The 19,939-nt window shown below is 41.9% G+C and overlaps 1 protein-coding gene and 1 non-coding gene across 2 annotated transcripts in view; both read right to left on the reverse strand.

Annotated features, from left to right (window-relative positions):
* The window catches only part of LOC126203385 (rabphilin-3A), a 1,010,032-nt gene that overhangs the window by 569,947 nt on the left and 420,146 nt on the right, over positions 1 to 19,939 (reverse strand). The gene's annotated exons all lie outside the window — the stretch shown is intronic.
* LOC126204729 (U6 spliceosomal RNA) lies at positions 18,431 to 18,537 on the reverse strand. The gene has a single exon (XR_007540531.1). It is a non-coding gene; the product is annotated as a U6 spliceosomal RNA (small nuclear RNA).

Here is a 19,939-nt window from a genome sequence, read left to right on the forward strand (position 1 = left end):
ACTACTGCTGATTGGTGGTAACATATAATAATATAATATATAATATATTGGTCACATATATTTTCTTCAAGATGGCGCGCGGGCTTTTCAAAATAAATCCAACAGAGTGAGTTTTTTTCAATCAGGAAAATACACGAAAATCTAACGATAGTTCAATCAATGAACTGAAATATTCCTACTGTAATTAGATGTGACACGAAAGACGCTTGATGCAATGCTCTTTTGCAGATCTGACGTGCAATGGAAGTTAAATCTTTCTTTGTAAGAGAAAGGCCGCGGGCCAAGAATTAACTCACCGCGGGCCGCGAGTTAGGCAACTCTGGTCTACATGCAGGTTGATGGCAAAGTTATGTTTAATTTAGGTCCATATCAATTTTGTTGATTTTTAAAGGAAACAATTGGACATTGAAATAAGTTAACAGATGACAGGAGAAAAATTGAGCTGGATCGTGCTTCGAACTCGTATCTCCCGGTTTACGCCAGCGGTCGGCCCAACCGCCTCGGCCACCCGGACGAGCTTCCCACCTGACCCAAGCTACCGTTAGCAGTCTGTGCTCGTAGGCATTGTTATACACTGAAGAGCGAAAGAAACTGGTACACCTGCCTAATATCGTGTAGGGTCACCACGAGCATGCAGAAGTGCCGCAACACGACGTGGCCTGGATTCAACAAATGTCTGATGTAGCGCTGGAGGTATTTGACACCATGAATCCTGCAGGGCTGTACATAAATCCGTAAGAGTACGAGGGGGTGGAGAAATATTCTGAACAACACGCTGAAAGGCATTCCAGATATGCTCAATAATGTTCTTGTCTGGAAGTATGGCGGCAAGTGGAAGTGTTTAAACTCAGAAGAGTGTTCCTGAAGCCACTCTGTAACAATTCTTAATGTGTGGGGCATTGGAGTGTCCTGCTGGAATTGCCCAAGACCGTCGGAATGCACAATGGATATGAATGGATGCAGGTGATCAGACAGGATCTTACGTACGTGTCGCCTGTCAGAGTCGTATCTAGACGTAACAGGGATCCCATATCACTCCAGCTGCTTACGCCCTACACCAATACAGAATCTTTACCAGCTTGAACCGTCCCATGCTGACATGCAGGGTCCATGGATTCGTAAGGTTATCTCCATACCCGTACACGTCCATCCGCTCGATACAGTTTAAAACGAGAATCATCCGATCAAGCAATGTGTTTCCAGTCATCAATGCTCCAATGTCAGTGTTGACAGGCGCAGGCGAGGCGTAAAGCTTCGTGTAGTGCAGTCATCAAGGGTACACGAGTGGGCCTTCGGCTCCGAAAGCCGATATCGATTATGTTTCGTTGAATAGTTCGCACGCTGATACTTTCTGATGGCCCAGTATTGAAATCTGGAGTAATTTGCGGAAGGGTTGTACTTCTCTCACGTTGAACGATTGTCTCCGGTCGTCGTTGGTCCCGTTGTTGGAGCAACTTTTTCCGGCCGCAGCGATATTGGAGATTTGATGTTTTACGGATTCCTGATGTTCACAATACACTCTTGAAATGGTCGTACGGGAAAATCCCCACTTCATCGCTACCTAGGAGATTCTGCGTCCCATCGCTCGTGCGCCGACTATAACACCACGTTCAAACTCACTTGAATCTTGATAACCTGCCAATGTAGCAGCAGTAACCGATCCTTAAACTGTGCCTTACACTAGTTGTCTTATATAGGCATTACCGGCTGCAGTGCCGTATTCAGCCTGTTTACATATCTCTGTATTTGATTACCCATGCCTATAGCAGTTTCTATGGCGCTTCAGTGTATACGTGCGTGGTGTCTGCTCTGTCGGACATGACAAGAACCATTTTGTGTTACAGTGACCGTATACATATGACAACGTCCAACTACATACATAGTAAGATCTATGGGGACAGACACTCACGATAGTTTCTGTGCGGATGCGCACTATGTCCGAACTCTTGCAGGGCTGAGTCAAAATCTGTGAGCAAATGGACTGTCGGAACTACTAACGTGTGACAACTTGAGAACTGGTGTGGGTGGAGAAGCGCGTCTTGATGGCCGAGGCTGTATGCCTGTGCGTTTCTGCCAGTTCGTCGATTTTGAAGTTATGTAGAGATATTTTTAGTTGCGTAAGTTACACTATTTTTAAGATAACTAAGTACGTCAATGTTGTGATTGTGAAACCAATCATCTCATGCTTTAGCTTTGTCATGGTAGGCGTCTTGTCAACAAAAACAGAGCGGTTGGGAGGATTATCGAGAACAATTGCTGACGGCGTAAACACTTAACGGGCAAATCATTTCTCTCGACTAACCTCATACGGCAAACCCCTTGTGAAGAGAGCGACGTCGAAATTTTCAACCTATTGCAACATTTGACAATTTTGCTTCTGATATTCTCCAACGTCAGACAACAAACAATAGTAATTAAAGGTAAAATACTAACTCCACATCCGTAAGAAATGTGAGCAAACAAATTCTCAATACTCAAGCTGACTGAATCATAGTGAAAGTGGGACAAGTGTTGTAGTGCTTGGGATGAGGGAGAGGTAGCAGCGCGAGGCTGCTTCAGCTATAGGTCTCGTGAGACCTCTCCCCACCTCTGTCTTCGCAGCTGTCTGTAGTAAGGAAATTTTACGTCGGGTGTGCAGGGTAGCCCTTAGGAGTGTAGCTAAATTAGGGCAACTTGGGCATTGCCCCGGTGCTCTTCAGGATGAGGTTTCGCTCGGCCCCAAAGAAAGAAATGAAATAAACAACAACTAAATAAAATTAGTAAGATCGAAGAGTCAAATTGAGTCTTTCCCTATATTAAATCAATCAAAGGTAGTTTTGGGCATTGTTCTGATGTTGACGTGCACACACTTTACTCAGCATGTAAACGTCACTAGAGATATTCGGATTATGTTATGGTATGTTCGATATGCCTGCCCATCATTGACGCTGATATGGCGCAGACGAATAAGTAAATTCTGCATGATCCACTGAAGTGTCGGAACATCGATGCTGTCGATGACCTTCTGAAAGGCTGTTTTCTGATCAGCAATGGTTTTGAGGTTATTGCTGTACACCTTGTCTTTAGTATAGCCCCACAAAAAGGAAGATTAAGTGTTCAGATGCAGAGAATATGGTGGTCAATCAAGTTCCATGCCAGTGGTCTATGGGTACCCCAGAACCAGAATGCGGCCCCAAAGTGCTCGTCCAGGATATCAATCTCCTGCTTCGATGGGGTCGAGCTCCATCTGGCATGAACCATGTCTTGTCGAAATGAGGGTCACTTTGGATGATGGGGATGAAATCATCTTCCAAAACTTTCACGTACCGTTCGGTAGTCACAGTGTAATCAATAAATATCGCACCGATTATTCCGTGACTGGACACTGCGCACCACACAGTCACCCGTTGACGGCGAAGAGACTTCTCGATCGCGAAATGCGGATTCTCAGTTCCCCAAATGTGCCAGTTTTGCTGATGGACGAACCCATCCAAATGAAAGTGGGCTTCATCGCTAAACAAAACCACACATGCATATACTATTTCCCACAATTCCCAGCGGCCAACTGTGCAATTTTAACGTCATAACGTAAAAACCGTTCAGAAGTTACGACGATTTTATTTCATAAAGTTCAATAATTGTCACCCTGTACTTGTAAACGAAACTGATGTAACACGTAGAGTTAACTACCACAGAAATGTTATCTGTAATCGAATTTCTAATTCTTTACTTTTATTAATACGTTCAGTGCACTTGGCAGCCCTGCGCCATGCGGTGCAATTTTTTGCGTAACCGTAAAGATTAGTTATTTATACTGTAATAATACTAAGTATAGTACAAATTACTCGTTTCATGCATATATTAGAGCGTTTTTTAAGCTTACTACTGTGGGTTTCACCTTTCTTTACGTATTTTTCTAGAAAATTCGAAAAGATCGTAATGTAGGGTTGTTGTCGTATTTTCGATTATGTTTTGGCGAGGTAAGCTAAGAAAATCCTGTTTAATTTTTGTGTTTTTCTTTCAGCAATTTAAGTAAAGCTCATCCATTCATTATTAACTTCATATTTTCGGAAAGTAGCGTAAATCGTAAGCTGTTTGATTTAGAATCTTTTGCACGAGTGGTTTGTTTATACACAGTTTGCTTTCACTAAAGTTACATTAAAAATTACATTCTACTGTGAATAAGCTAACTAACAGATACTGAACTTAAGTGAGCGCTGAGTTCTTGTAAGCGGAAAAGCGCTAACCTGGAGGCCTAATTTTTGTAGCTCGTAAGTAACGAAAATTTGTGTCGTGTAAAGTGCGTTCAATGATTTAATTCTATTTTTAAGCGTTTAATCTGTGTTGCGATGCGTGATAAGATTGGATGCTGCATTAGGATAGTTATCTTGGGAGTGGTGTTTGTTGATGACGGGTGACTCCATTGGAGAACTGTCTGGGGAATTTAACGAGGCTCTCCCATCGAGCTGTAATCTCTGCAAAAAAAAAAAGGAAAGAGAACCCCTGAACAGGATAGGAACATTTGTGCCCTTAGGACTGAATTAGAACACGCGAAATAGAAACAGATATGTTGAAGCGCGAACTGGGTATAGATAGCAAGCAGTGAGCGAAAGGGGAACCGCTCTTCAACTTCTTCATCTACATGTGAGCTTACATTATCGAATATATTTGACTTTTTTCCTCAAGTAGAAGAGGAAGAGCTTCAACCAGCTGTAGGTCACAGCTGAGTGTATCAGAGTTTTAGCAAAGTAACTAAGTGTAGGTCAGGACGAAAAGAGGGCAGGAAGAAAAGATTCTTGCTGCTAAGTGGTGACCATGGAAGGGGTATATGACAGATGGTACAGGACAAATTAGGAACAGTGTACCAGGCCACAAGTATTGTAAAGCCAAGTGCTAGCCTTAGCCAGGTGACAGAGGACATAGGGAATTTCAGCAAAGATTTTGTCAAAGAGTATCATGTCATCGTAGTAGGCGGAGCAGGGAACAGCCTGGTTAAGGACAGTAATTGCAGCGTTAGGGGTGATCTAGCAATTACACACACAGACGCCTAAAAATACTCAGAAGAGTAAGGTTAGCTTATTTCACCATAACATTAGAGCACTGAGTAATAAGATAGAAGAGCTTCTTGTCTGTTAAGAAAACTGAGAGAGTTGTGAAAAGATAGACATTCTGTGCCTATCTGAGTCGCCACATAAGCACAGGGTTGAATGATAGCGTTTTCTTTACTGAAGTTCAAAGCAAGAAAATGACTGTTTAACCAGTAACGAAATCTCTCTTTGTTCATGGTGCACAGTTGCTTAGATAAATAAGATAGTGTCTTACAGTACTGATACCCCCCAGTGGAAATCAGTTTGAATAATTAAAGATTTCAAGATAAAAGTTTTTAAAATTGTGTGCTAGAGATGACTTGGAACGAAATTTTTAATGAACCAAATAATAACACAAAATTTAATCTATTCCATGATAAATTACTGTCATTATTTGTTGGCAAGAATAAGCAGAGATCCTGCAGTAAACGAATACTACATAAAATAATAAAAATTATTAAGAGAAGATATTAAGAAATCAAGGAACAGGCACATGTCAGAATCAGTAATTCTGACAACAGAGTTAAGGCTGTATGAAAAGTAATGAAAAGGGGGACAGGACAACGGACAATCACCCACTGAACAGTAAAACATTACTCTCGAACTGAATAGAAGGGCTATACATGAGGACTCGCAGCCAACAAATACATAGGGTGTTCATCTTACCTGAAGACATTGAAATACCTCAAAAGCTACACACCAGATCAAAGAAAGTTTTTAAAAAGTTATAATTTCAATCTGTTTGTCTCGGAGGAGTACATTCAACGATACTACACTCGACCGCCACCTCATCTCGTGCGTGGGTGGCAGGAGACAACTTTGAAATCTTTGATGAGAAGGCCTGTTTTTTTATTCGAGATTACGATTCCACGACAAAATCTACATATGTTTTGTCTGAGGCATGTTCTTCGTTTCGCCACAGATGGCGCTGTAATCGGCGGATTAGAAATGGGCACACAACCGTAATTTACGTAATGCTACTCAATGTCCCTTGAACATCCGATGGAACGTGGGACCCCACCTCCATGCGGCGAGGATAGCAAGGCCAGTATTTCATAACATCTAATTGGAAATCCCATTCGCAACATTGTATTCCTCCGACATATCGAACAGGGAATGAAGGGACGCGCCATGTATAAGCACACGGCAGTTATACCGCGATTCTGGCATGTCTGAAGGAAATATTGTCACAATATTGAATCATTATAGCTATCATCCAAATCAAGCGTCGCTGCATCAAGAACGTCATGGTGCCGAATTTCATAACCGGGTAGTGTTTTGTGAATGGGCGCGTCAACAGATGCAAACGACCACCCTCCCCCCAACCCCACCCCTCCCCCCACGTTTTATGCCAAGGTATTATTTTCGACTATAGGCAGCAACCTAAGACTACAGCTTAAATTGCTGAGCGTGAACGAGCAGCAATGACGTTCAGAGAGGAAAGTGCCTAAAAGCGATCTCCCATTTCGTTTTCTATTTTAAAAGAATATAAAATAGTTACTCGTCAAATAGTATATTAAAACATGTAATATTTACTTAATGTTACGTACAATTTACATTTTAATAATAGGAAATAAAGGAGAAGTTATTATAAATTTTTTTAAAGAACTTTACACGTAGCGGATTCCAAAAATTGCTGCCAAAATCGGATCCCACGTACCAATAATCAAAATAAAACTAAAAAAAGAATTAGAATAAGGTATTAAATCGAAGAAAACATAATCTAGTTTCAAAGTAGGTATAATGTGACATCTTCCAGGCAGTTATAGAATTCCTGAGTGTTTTCTTTGCTGAGCCCGAGAGCCCTGACAGTCTCGCTTTGTGTCGTTTAAGAACTACCTCCCCCACTCCTCCACCTTCCCCATTTTTCAAGCAATTTCGTCTTTGAAAGGGTGTTCAATATTATTTCTCTCTGCTAGTTGTATAGTTATTCTTCACAAGTGATTGCGAGTAAGCTTGAAGTTAAGAAGCTTCCACAGCACGACAACACTAAACATGCTTTTCTTCAAGAGCTTTCCGCGAAACTGCACGTCTGGCTCGTTTTGTTCTTGCTGCTTCCTCAGGTATACTGTACTTCATGTTGGATACCCTCATAAGAAGTACACTCCTGGAAATTGAAATAAGAACACCGTGAATTCATTGTCCCAGGAAGGGGAAACTTTATTGACACATTCCTGGGGTCAGATACATCACATGATCACACTGACAGAACCACAGGCACATAGACACAGGCAACAGAGCATGCACAATGTCGGCACTAGTACAGTGTATATCCACCTTTCGCAGCAATGCAGGCTGCTATTCTCCCATGGAGACGATCGTAGAGATGCTGGATGTAGTCCTGTGGAACGGCTTGCCATGCCATTTCCACCTGGCGCCTCAGTTGGACCAGCGTTCGTGCTGGACGTGCAGACCGCGTGAGGCGACACTTCATCCAGTCCCAAACATGCTCAATAGGGGACAGATCCGGAGATCTTGCTGGCCAGGGTAGTTGACTTACACCTTCTAGAGCACGTTGGGTGGCACGGGATACATGCGGACGTGCATTGTCCTGTTGGAACAGCAAGTTCTCTTGCCGGTCTAGGAATGGTAGAACGATGGGTTCGATGACGGTTTGGATGTACCGTGCACTATTCAGTGTCCCCTCGAGGATCACCAGTGGTGTACGGCCAGTGTAGGAGATCGCTCCCCACACCATGATGCCGGGTGTTGGCCCTGTGTGCCTCGGTCGTATGCAGTCCTGATTGTGGCGCTCACCTGCACGGCGCCAAACACGCATACGACCATCATTGGCACCAAGGCAGAAGCGACTCTCATCGCTGAAGACGACACGTCTCCATTCGTCCCTCCACTCACGCCTGTCGCGACACCACTGGAGGCGGGCTGCACGATGTTGGGGCGTGAGCGGAAGACGGCCTAACGGTGTGCGGGACCGTAGCCCAGCTTCATGGAGACGGTTGCGAATGGTCCTCGCCGATACCCCAGGAGCAACAGTGTCCCTAATTTGCTGGGAAGTGGCGGTGCGGTCCCCTACGGCACTGCGTAGGATCCTACGGTCTTGGCGTGCATCCGTGCGTCGCTGCGGTCCGGTCCCAGGTCGACGGGCACGTGCACCTTCCGCCGACCACTGGCGACAACATCGATGTACTGTGGAGACCTCACGCCCCACGTGTTGAGCAATTCGGCGGTACGTCCACCCGGCCTCCCGCATGCCCACTATACGCCCTCGCTCAAAGTCCGTCAACTGCACATACGGTTCACGTCCATGCTGTCGCGGCATGCTACCAGTGTTAAAGACTGCGATGGAGCTCCGTATGCCACGGCAAACTGGCTGACACTGACGGCGGCGGTGCACAAATGCTGCGCAGCTAGCGCCATTCGACGGCCAACACCGCGGTTCCTGGTGTGTCCGCTGTGCCGTGCGTGTGATCATTGCTTGTACAGCCCTCTCGCAGTGTCCGGAGCAAGTATGGTGGGTCTGACACACCGGTGTCAATGTGTTCTTTTTTCCATTTCCAGGAGTGTATTTCTGGAAGAATAAACTGTTCACTGGCCTTCTTACAACTCACCTGTTTCTGAACTACGTCGTTTTAGACAGATTCCACTTTCCCTGTTCTGCCTTCCCTATTACCCTCTTGGAATCAGCAAGAGAATTCCAAGGGAATAAGAGTGTGCACTAATACAGGAAGACTTTAAACGCGAAAAAGTGAAGGACCCAGTTTAAGCAAGTTCAGGAGGTCCACTTTACGTGCCTAAAGGCTACATTTCACAACAGAATAATTTTTAACCAATATCCCAATCAAAATGTAAAAATGTTTGACGCAACAAATGCATCAAAGTATAATAGATATGCTGTGTGTGAGTACCGTATCAAACATTACTACGAAAAATGCCAATTTTCCATATATGCGTTTACACTCTATGTAAGTAATTGCATTCGATAGCATTCGTGATATAGGGTTTGTTCTTACCATTGCGCTAACTTTTAACATTCCTGGTAGAAAAAATTCTAGAAGCTTCACATTTCACTTCATACATACATAGTTTCCTAATTCGCTATTTAAAATACCACTACGAAAAAAAACTCTAAACATAATTTCTCAATCAAGTAGAATCATCGCAAATAAATATGATTTTCAGAGGAAATATTTTTCCACGCGTAAGCAGGCAGATTTTAAAAAAAGCGGCAGTACTATAGACGGTTAACAAAAATCAGCGGATTTACATACACGCGGGTGAAACATAGCGCTCTCCGACTGGCCTGTCAGTTCTGGTTTTTCATTGATCGCTTGGTTAGAGCTGGGACTGTGTGGTGGGGATTGTGCGAAACCCTGTGTCGTTTCCGTCCTCGCCGAAAACCATATTTTTCAAGACACTACGGTGACACACTCCTTTTGTCGAACAATGTATGTATTAGCCAGTACAGAGCACGCTTGGCGCTGAAACCTTGTTAGACAATGAGTAATTTGTAGTAGTATGGTTTTCATTTAATTAAAATGTTGGTCGAATTCATGATCCTCCAACACGAACTCCTTGCCAAACGTTGATAAGCAGTCAGAATGACTAGTTTCCAAAATCAACTGACTCTGAATATAACTGCAGTGTCGATGATCCCCATATACATTAAATATAAACGCCTGTTACACCTCTGCAAAAAGATGCACTCAGTTTGTCGCTTGTGTTTTGGATGCTACGGATTGGCAGACCTGCGATGTTTGTTGTGGCTTACCTTCTGACTTCTATCAATGCTCCGCGCTCGTACTGCATTTCACGGTCTTCTTAGATTTTGTTGTGTCAGAACCGACATATTCATGTTGTTTGCACTCGTTTCGTCTCGAACTGATGCTAAGCAACGCCCTGGAACTGATGCTAAGCAACGGCCTGGGCCACTATAGGGTTTCCTGTATTTTTAAGATCTACGTCACGTCGTGGTATGATGTTTTTTCTCTAAGAGGCTATGCAGAAAATAATCACTGCATAATAAAGGAAACTATTCAGTGATGACAGTAGGAACGTAGTGGGGCTAGCACGACTGGGAGAATGCCATCGAGGATAACCAGCCCCTGGAATTAAAAAATAGTAAAATGTAAGGAAAAATTAAGATGGACAGGAAAACTGGAAAATTCAGTAAACTTCATCTGTCGAGAGAAATGTTTCGCTGTGTTTAAATAATAAGACTGTTTCACGTAAATATCTTCGAATCCCTTACACCTTTTCCCAGGTCAACGCTCAATGTGCATCAGCATTGAAATATTAGTTCACTGAATCTACATCACAAAAGGGTACATATGTAAGCAAGTGTTTCGGCCAAGACTATAACGGAGTTACGTTATGAGTGGCGTATACAATAGTGTGCGAATAAGAAGCAAACTGAGTCCTTGAAGGCGCTGTAAAAGTTAAGAGGATAATCAAGAAACAGTCCTGAGTTTCAAAACACTTGAAAACATCTACAAATTTTTTGGTCACGGTTTGCTACGGTGGCAGAGTTTAAAAGCTTACCTCATCAGAGACAGCACAGAACAAAGATTTGAAGCTTGAGTCATTTAAACCGCAGGAAATCTTAATCCCTCACAAAGATTTATCGCCTCTCAGTCAGAAGATCTCTTCCATCCTTAAACCTAAAAAGCTTGGGGATAATTTTGGGCCGTCACTTCGTAACACCGAAAACGCAGATAAAATATCATTTGCACCATTCAAAAATTTTCGCCGTTTAATATCTGTTGATAACTTCCAATATACTGCTATTTCTGGATCTGTAAGCTGTATTACGGAAAATATATTTAGTATGTTATGGATGTAATAGTAGCTATAATGTAAATACAGGGTGTCCGAAAAGTCTTTCCCTGATTACATAAATTGTTAACTCAGGCTAGAAGTAAGATACAAATATTAAACTTGTGTCGAATTGTTTACAACTATCAAAGTTTTTTTCTGTTTTAGGTTCGCAGTACGTAAGTAGTGGATGAGGTGCAGTGCCCAAGAAGCCATGTTAACCAATCAGGAGAAGGCACAGTGTGTCCTGTGGTACCATGGGACACGATCACCAACCACAGTGCAGAGACACTTCCAGACAACATTTGGAAGGAAACCACCTGATGTCAACAACATTAAAGCCTGGTATGAGAAATTCAAGAACACAGGATCGGTTGCTGACCTTCCGAGGTCTGGTCGACCAAGAACCTCAGCAGGCAGGGTGGTAGCTGTAGGGCAGTATTTTCTGCGAAGTCCGAAGAAATCGGTGCGCAGAGCCTCACGTGAATTACACAGATCCCAAAAAGCTCTTTCCATAATATTTCACGCAACCGTTTATTGTTTCGTGCATACAAGTTGCAAATCGTTGAAGCCTTGTTGCCCAGTGACAGTACACGTCGATATGACTTTGCAGTCGAAATGCTATCACGTATGGAGGACGATGATGTTATCTCAGACGAATTGCCTTTTTCGACGAAGCGACCTTTTTGTCAGTGGAGTAGCGAATCGCCATAATGTGCACATTTGGGGTTCACAACCCCCTGGCGAGGTCATGGAGTGCACCAGAGGCAGTCCAAAGGTGAATGTTTGGTGCGCGCTATTGCACGATCGAATTATCGGGCCATTCTTCTTCGCTGAGGCTACCGTCACATCTGCAGTGTATCTGGACATGTTGCAACTGTATGCTGTTCCCCAGCTGCTTCAGTATCACCCCGATATCTTGTTTCAGCAAGACGGTGCACCGCCTCATTGGGGTTTGGACGTCCGTGCCTATCTCGATATGACCTTTCCCGAGCGATGGATTGGTCGTGATGGGCCAACGGTTTGGCCTCCACGCTCTCCTGACACAACCTCATTAGACTTCTTTTTATGGGGTTATGTCAAGGACGAGGTCTACCGAACACGTGTACCAGATCTTTAAACCCTGCGGCAACGGATAACCACAGTCGTTGAATCGATCCCTCCAGTGATGTTGGCTAATGTGTGGGCGGAAATTGAATATCGCTTAGATGTGCTACTTGCTACCAAGGGTGCTCATGTGGAAGTTATCTGTGAAAAAAACTTTGAAAGTTTGTAAACAATTAGACACCAGTTTCATATTTGTATCTTACTTCTAGCCTGAGTTATCAATTTATGTAATCAGGGAAAGACTTTTCGGACACCCTGTATTATAAATTTCTGGATAATCGCCAAGGGAACATTGTTAAAAATATATCGATAGCAACGACGAAATGGCAACAGCTGTGCCAATATTTATCTTTGCGTATGGAGAGTCTCTGTCGCACTGCGAGCGGAGTGAACACAGCAGCTTGAGTCTTGAAAGAGTGCGGAAGTGCTTGTTTGGCGCTCCCGCAGACGCGGTGTGCAGCTATGGTCGCGCCAATATAGGTGCATATACTTCATTAACCAGTGAGTATTGAGAGTACTGTCGGAGTGGACAGGAAGAGGCAACTACAGTTCTAACTATTACCTGTCCCTTAATTATCAGTGGCTCTGGAGACGACTCGTGGTGGTCAACCAGCACCAGCAGCTCAGTATTGTCGTCGGCTACATTCTTCGTGGTCCGCTCAGCTACAACATCGTAAGACTGGTAACTGACAGAATATAACTAATATTGTACCGATTTACCCAGTGGTATTCCTTTACGAAACTTTAGTGACTTTCTTGAATAATAACCTTCAATAGTTAAAACCTGTAGGGCACCTGCGTTTTCTTTGTCCTCAAACATTATTACCAAGCAGGGTCCCTTTTCTTTCTATGCACCGAGTGTTGTAAAAATGCGTAAATTGATTAGCTATTTACAGCCAGTTTTGTTTGCTTGCTAATGACCAGTTTCAGTCTAAATCTTGCTCCTCAGAAACTGTTCAGTCTCGTATTTCATAACAGAGGCTTAACTGGTTTGCAGTTTTAAGTATTAACTTCACTGACTTGAAATGACGTACAATTTCATTGGCATAACTAAAAACTAAAGATACAGCACAAATTTAAAGTGGACAATTTCAGTTATTCTGAATTTAGCTTAGCAAGTGACTTCTGCTGTCTTCTTGGTAGGTATTTTATTGTTCTCATGTTAAAAGTAAATCAGTCGCTCATTTGCTTTAAGTAAATTCAGTTCATTCTTTCAATAATTAAAAGCAAATTACTTGCCTTCTTCCAAATTTTCTATTACGTTACGGTGAGGGTACTGAAAGTCATTTTTTTACCTAATAAAGTTTCACTTACAGTCAGTTATTTATTCGTATTTAGCCAGCAGCTTCATTTAACTTTAGTATTTCAAAATAAGTAACCGCAAACTCAGTGCTTTCTGATTCATTTATTTTTTCGTCAACTGTTGTGTTGTGAATAAGTGTGACAACTTTCTGTTGCCACACTAGTGATTATTTGATTAATTTTCTTTTCCTCTACCTTTCTTATAATTTTGGATATTCATTGTCCAAGTGGGCTGATGACCGTTTAATTTTCCCTTTATTTTGCTAAGCAGTATTTTTTGTATTAAATAATACATGATACCCTTCCCCCACCCCACTGTATGGTGCTGAGCGGTTGCACTGAGTTCCAACCATTTCAAAATTGTAATCAGTATTTAAATTAGGTTCAGAATAGATTCTTCCTTCAGAAGCGTCCGTTGTACACTCCCTCCTATTATCGGGTGTTATTTTCCTTGTGTTACAATAGCCTTATTCATTGTAAAATTCCACTAGGCATACGAGATCACCGTTATTTATATCGCAATCCAGTTAGGTATAGTGAGGGTATAACTTAGACTGGACTAAACACACAACTGCAGTCTGTAAGAAGGTTTTAGTGTCAATTGTAAAAAAGAATTTTCTGGCTTTCTGTCGAACTTCAAAGTTGATTATGGTGCTCCTCTTCTCTAAGGACTTTTATTTGAGAGATCGTGCTGGCTGGTGTCATTAACCAGATGATTTGTTGAGAAAAATTGATACTCCAAGTTCTTTATTTATATATCGAGTAATAGCCCAGATAGACTGTTAAACTACATAAACAACTTTGAGCTGCAATTTTCTCAACAAAGCATCAGATTAATGATAAAGATGTCTTTTAAAAGAGATATGGTGATGATATAATCCTTTTTTTAATAATAGAAGTGATGAAATAGACACCCTTGCAAATCTCCTCAGCAACATGCCCAAAAATATCATCTCCACTGTAAAACATGAAAAACAGAAATTTCCTTGACGTTACAGTTATGAACAAAAATGAAAAACATCAATTTGGCATATTCAGGAAACCAATAACCACTGATGGAAGTATCAAGAATAATTTTTGTCACCCAGGACAACATAAAACAGTTCTTTTAAAAGCAATGCTGAATCAAATACATAAGATCCTACTCTATAAAACAGAGGAACTAAAATAAATTAATATTATTGAAACTATCCGCGAATGTGTTTACAATCCTTCCTTTATTGACAAACTTTCAAACAAAATAAAAAATAAACGCATCTAAAGGTGTTGGGCAAAAATATGAAAACACTGCAAGAAATACGTACTTGAACACAAAGGCAGATGCTAGCCAAACCTATGGGATACGCTGTTGTATCTGACCACGAACAGCACCTGTGCACTGTCCTCAATGTGTTGCGAGTATCAGTGGTGGTCATCACAGTGTTATGTGTAGCTGTGAGCGCGTTGTGTCGGAGCTAAGAGAATTCGAATATGGCCAGATTGTTGGTGTTAGTATCGTGGTGCTTCCGTAATCAAGGTAACCGATGTGTTTGGTGTTTCAAAAGACACCGTATCGAAGATTTAAAGTGCGTGTTGAGTGTTCGTGACGGACGGTCATTGAAGAGGACTGTGACGAAAAATAAGAGAACACAGCTGCAAAAATTTCTTCAGAACTTCCCTGTCAGGGCAAAACAACGCGAAGGAAGCTGTCGAATTCCGACTCCTAATGGTAGACATTTCTCTTTCTTACACGAAGTATAAAACAATCTGTTCACAAACAAACATCATCCAAATACAGTTCATGAATGAGGAGTCCTTTGCGCAATTTTTCTAAAATAGAGAACGTAGATGAATTTATTCCTATCTACCTTGTGGGGTTGCGATGAAATGCTAACTATTTGATTACTCAAATACTGAGTTCTTGTCAACCCAGTGAGACCTTCGCTGAGTGCCACCTTCATAGCGTCAAAATTTTAATGGCCAGTAGCGTACATCTGCTGGAGTTCTTGGCGCTATTTTCAGGTTACTGTGTCACACTCTTAAGTCGGGACTGTAAATAGATTATAAAAAGCAATTCCAGATTACGCAATCGATCCAGACACCTATGCTTATTAAAAAATAGTCAAAATTGTTTAGTCGGCAGCTGACTGAATGGTAAATATCACAGGTATTGGAAGTGCTGCGGAGAACAGAATATTCAGCATCAGTCTACGAAGAGTTCTTGTTTCGGGACTCCCTTTTGTGTCTCCTGTGGAAGTATACGATTCTGTTAACAAGGAGTAGCAACCAAATCAGCTGCAGGTCAAGTTTTTGTTAAAGCGGTAATGCGTTGGCCAGGGATTTGGGATTACACTTTCTTCGCGATATCCACCATTGAAATTACAGAAAATTTCGATTATTGTCATCTCGACGTTGTTGCACTGAAGTTCTGCTATCTATAGCCGTGTGAAGCGGGAAGAACCTTTCCAAACTTGAAAAACGTGTTGACTGACAAAAGAATGAGAGTTATTCCCTAGAGCCCGGGAGAAATATTTTATAATATATTGTAACACACTCAACTCGTAGCCATTAGAAACTTAGTATTAGTACTTTTCATGTCAGATATTGTTAATAGAGTATTTGACCGTGTTTGTTGTATTACTGTGTATTTTCCATACTGTAGTGCATATTTACGGAATTGTAATGCCTGTAACTGGCACACACGCATACTTCGATTGTTTGATTGTATAGCAGCTTCGCCTCGAATTATTACACAGATTGTGTGTGCCTACGTGTACGTCTACGTGGATACTCTGCAAATCACATTTAAGTGCCTGGCAGAGGGTTCATCGAACCACCTTCACAATTGTCTATTATTCCAATCTCGTATAGTGCGCGGAAAGAACGAACACCAATATCTTTCCGTACGAGCTCTGATTTCCCTTATTTTATCATGCTGATCGTTTCACCCAATGTAGATCGGTGTCAACAAAATATTTTCTCATTCGCAGGAGAAAGTTGGTGATTGTAATTTCGTGAGATGATTCCGCCGCAACGAAAAACGCCTTTCTTTTAATGATGTCCAGCCCAAATCCTGTATCATTTCTGTGACCCTCTCTCCCATATTTCGCGATAATACAAAACTTGCTGCCCCTCTTTGGAGTTTTTGGATGTACCCCGTCAATACTACCTGGTAAGGATCCCAGAACGCACAGCAGTATTCTAAAAGAGGCAGGACCAGCGTAGTGTAGGCAGTCTCCTTAGTAGATCTGTTACATTTTCTAAGAGTCCTGCCAATAAAACGCGGTCTTTGGTTAGCCTTGCCCACAACATTTTCTATGTGTTCCTTCCAATTTAAGTTGTTCGTAATTGTAATTCCTAGGTATTTGGTTGAATTTACGGCCTTCATATTTGACTGATTTATCGTGTAACCGAAGTTTAACGGATTCCTTTTAGCAGTCATGTGGATGACCTCACACTTCTCGTTATTTAGGGTCAGCTGTCAATTTTCCCACCATACAGATATCTTTTCTAAATCGTTTTGCAATTTGTTTTGGTCTCCTGATGGCTTTATTAGTCATCTGCCAACAATCAAAGACGGCTGCTCAGATTGTCTCCCATACCGTTTATATGGATAACGAGCAGCAAAGGTCCTATAGCACTACCTTGGGGAACGCTGAAAAATCACTTCTGTTTTACTAGATGACTTTCCGTCATTTATTATGAAGTGTGGCTTCTCTGATAGGAAATCACGAATCCAGTCACATAACTGAGACGATACCCATATGCACGCAATTTCACTACAAGCCGCTTGTGTGGTACAGTGTCAAAAGTCTTCCGGAAATCCATAAACACGGAATCAATCTGAAATCTCTTGTCAATAGCACTCAACACTTCATGCGAATAAAGGGCTAGTTGTGTTTCACAAGAACGATGTTTCCAAAATCCATGTTGACTGTGTGTCAATAGACCGTTTCCTTCGAGGTAATTCATAATGCTCAAACACAATACAACTTCCAAAATCGTGCTGCATATCGACGTTAATGATATGGCCCTATAAATTAATAGATTACTGCTACTACTTTTCTTTAATATTGGTGTGACGTGTGCAACTTTCCAGTCTTTGGGTACGGATCTTTCGTCGAGAGAACGGTTGTATGTGATTGGTAGGTATGGAGCTAACTCTGGAAGGAACCTAATTGGTATACAGCCTTGACCAAGAGACTTGTTTTTATTAAGTGATTCAAGTTGCCTTACTACTCCGAGGATATGTTGGCAGCTGTTCTTGATGCGAATTCTGAAATATTTACTTCGCTTTCTTTTGTGAAGGTATTTTGGAAGGCTTTGTTCAGTAACCCTGCTTTGGCAGCACTGTGTTCGATAGTATATCCATTGCTATCTGAGACTAAAAAATGGATATTGTAACACAATGGCTTAACGTAAATAAAGTTTCGCTCACGTATTTTTCACGTTATACATTGCATGTGGAGCAATGAAGTTAATCACAGTGTTATATATAGAAAGGCTCACTATCTTGCACAACAGTTTGAATACCCTTTCTTGGAATAGTATTTCGAGAAAATTCCACAGTTTATTATCAGTTCACATATAATGCTCCAATGTCACAACTGGTTAAGCGATATCGGTGGAATACAGACGCAAACAGAGACCGTTCAATCGTGCACTTGCGTCTACTTGATAGACTCCAAACGCTGAAGCAGTACTATTGAATAAATCACTTACGTTTCGTGCGTGGTTTCCATTCGCCTATCCTACTACAGACGTCACGAATTCTTGAAAAATTCCAATTTTAAAAGCGATTTTCCACTATAATTCTTTCCCCCGAAATAAGAAACAATTATGTTGTTTTTTTCTCATCAAAAGACGTTTTGGTGTAGTCGAAAAGTCATAGCTAAAAAATAAAGCAAACTCATGTGTTTATGCAAGTGCCCTACGAGGTTACGAAAATTTGCTGGCGGCTGTTCGGTGAGCAGGTTCTGGCTGGTCGTCTACATGTAAAATAAGCGTGAATACAGCATTTTTTTTTCTGGGAGTCCCCCTTCTGGGTAGTTTGGTCGCCTGGTGCAAGTATTCGTATTCGATGCCACTTCGGTGACTTGCGTGTCGATGATGACGAAAATAACGCAATCGACAGGCGACATCCGTGATTGAGAGTCAGAAACCCTAACGACAAACCCATTTTCTTCTTTTTTCTTTGCAATTTAAAAAATATGGAATGCCTCAAGATCCAGCGTGTCATCCTTGCGCACGGGCCACAATAATCCTTCCTGCATCGCCCCAACACCAGTAGATGTAGCGCCGAAGCGAGTACAGACCACAAGCTGTTGACATCTATGTGGAAACAGGTCACAGACCTCTTTGACGTACCAAAAGGTATTTAAGGTGCAAGAGTTAAGCGAGAGAAATCATACATACATCTACCCTACTGTGAAGTTTCTCTCCTCCAGATACTTCACGTCAATTTGTTGGAACGAGAATCAGCCGTAGCGAATCGGAAAGTTAGTCTAAGATTATCATGTAAAGTATTTGATCAAACACGAAGATTTAATTTTCAGGCAGGGATATTTGAATTTCATCTCGCAGCGCAGCGAACTCATAAATCTCTGTGACCTAGCGGTCTCGGTTAATTTGTTTTTGCGCGCCCAAGTTGAAATTAATGAGTTCGTCTCGGCGCATAAAATTTGGAAATCGATGAGAACCACGCAGTATTACAGACAAAATTACCATCGAAAATGAGACCAAGAAAAGTCTCCAGTGTATGCTATAGGAAATTCCGGAGGAACATGAGATACTGGAAAAGAATTTCGTCAGCCAAATCATTCCCTAAATGCCTAAAGTTCATTGCCCTCCTGTGTTATCCGTGGGCTGATGTATTGAAACAATTTGCACGTTAATGTGAATTGTACGTATTTCGTGTCTCTAGATGCGAATAAATAAATCGGTTGTTCAACGATTAAGAGATTTGTGTGTTTATGTGTGTGTGTGTGTGTGTGTGTGTGTGTGCGCAATTGGGTAACATTTTTCCGTGTTATTGCCTAACAAGTTTAACCCGTAAATCGACAACTGCAATGCCGACACGGTCGATTAGCGATTAGATTGAATTGCGAGATGCAACAATTAGCGCGGAGAGCCTTCTGAATTTCAATTTTTCATCGTTTCCCGTACTTTCTTTTGCGATGGAAGAGAACAATATTTAGAGGTAACGCCCCGTCGACGTTGAGTTAATTAGGCACGGAGGATTCTATCGGACTGACCCATAGTTGCAGAAGGACCTGTCTGTGGTACTGTTTAAAGGATCAGCTGGCTATTCACATAAAGGAAACAATGGTACCTAAATTAAAATGGCTCTCTAGAGATATGAGGACCATACCTCTCTGTAATTCAGTTTCTAAACCTACAGTCATTTCTCATTTGGTGCTCCTGTTCTTACGGCTCTGGTTCGTCATCCGGATTTGAAGGCACAGTCATCATGAAGATTTATGTAGCGTCTCAGAAAAATGAACTTCAAAATAATAAAATTTCCCAGCCACTAAGATGCTGAATGAACAGGCAGATGGTGAATACAACAAATTAGTCTCTCTTAATACATCAGCCTCAGCCTCGCAAGAAGCGATGAATACAATTTCCTTATTCCTGTCTCAGACATAAATGCACCTTATCATCTCAATCTCATTGCACATAACGTGGTCTCTGTCTGTCCGCCAGTCTGTCTC

This window comes from Schistocerca nitens, chromosome 9 (genome assembly GCF_023898315.1).
Source record: "Schistocerca nitens isolate TAMUIC-IGC-003100 chromosome 9, iqSchNite1.1, whole genome shotgun sequence".
In the NCBI taxonomy this organism is placed as follows: domain Eukaryota; kingdom Metazoa; phylum Arthropoda; class Insecta; order Orthoptera; family Acrididae; genus Schistocerca; species Schistocerca nitens.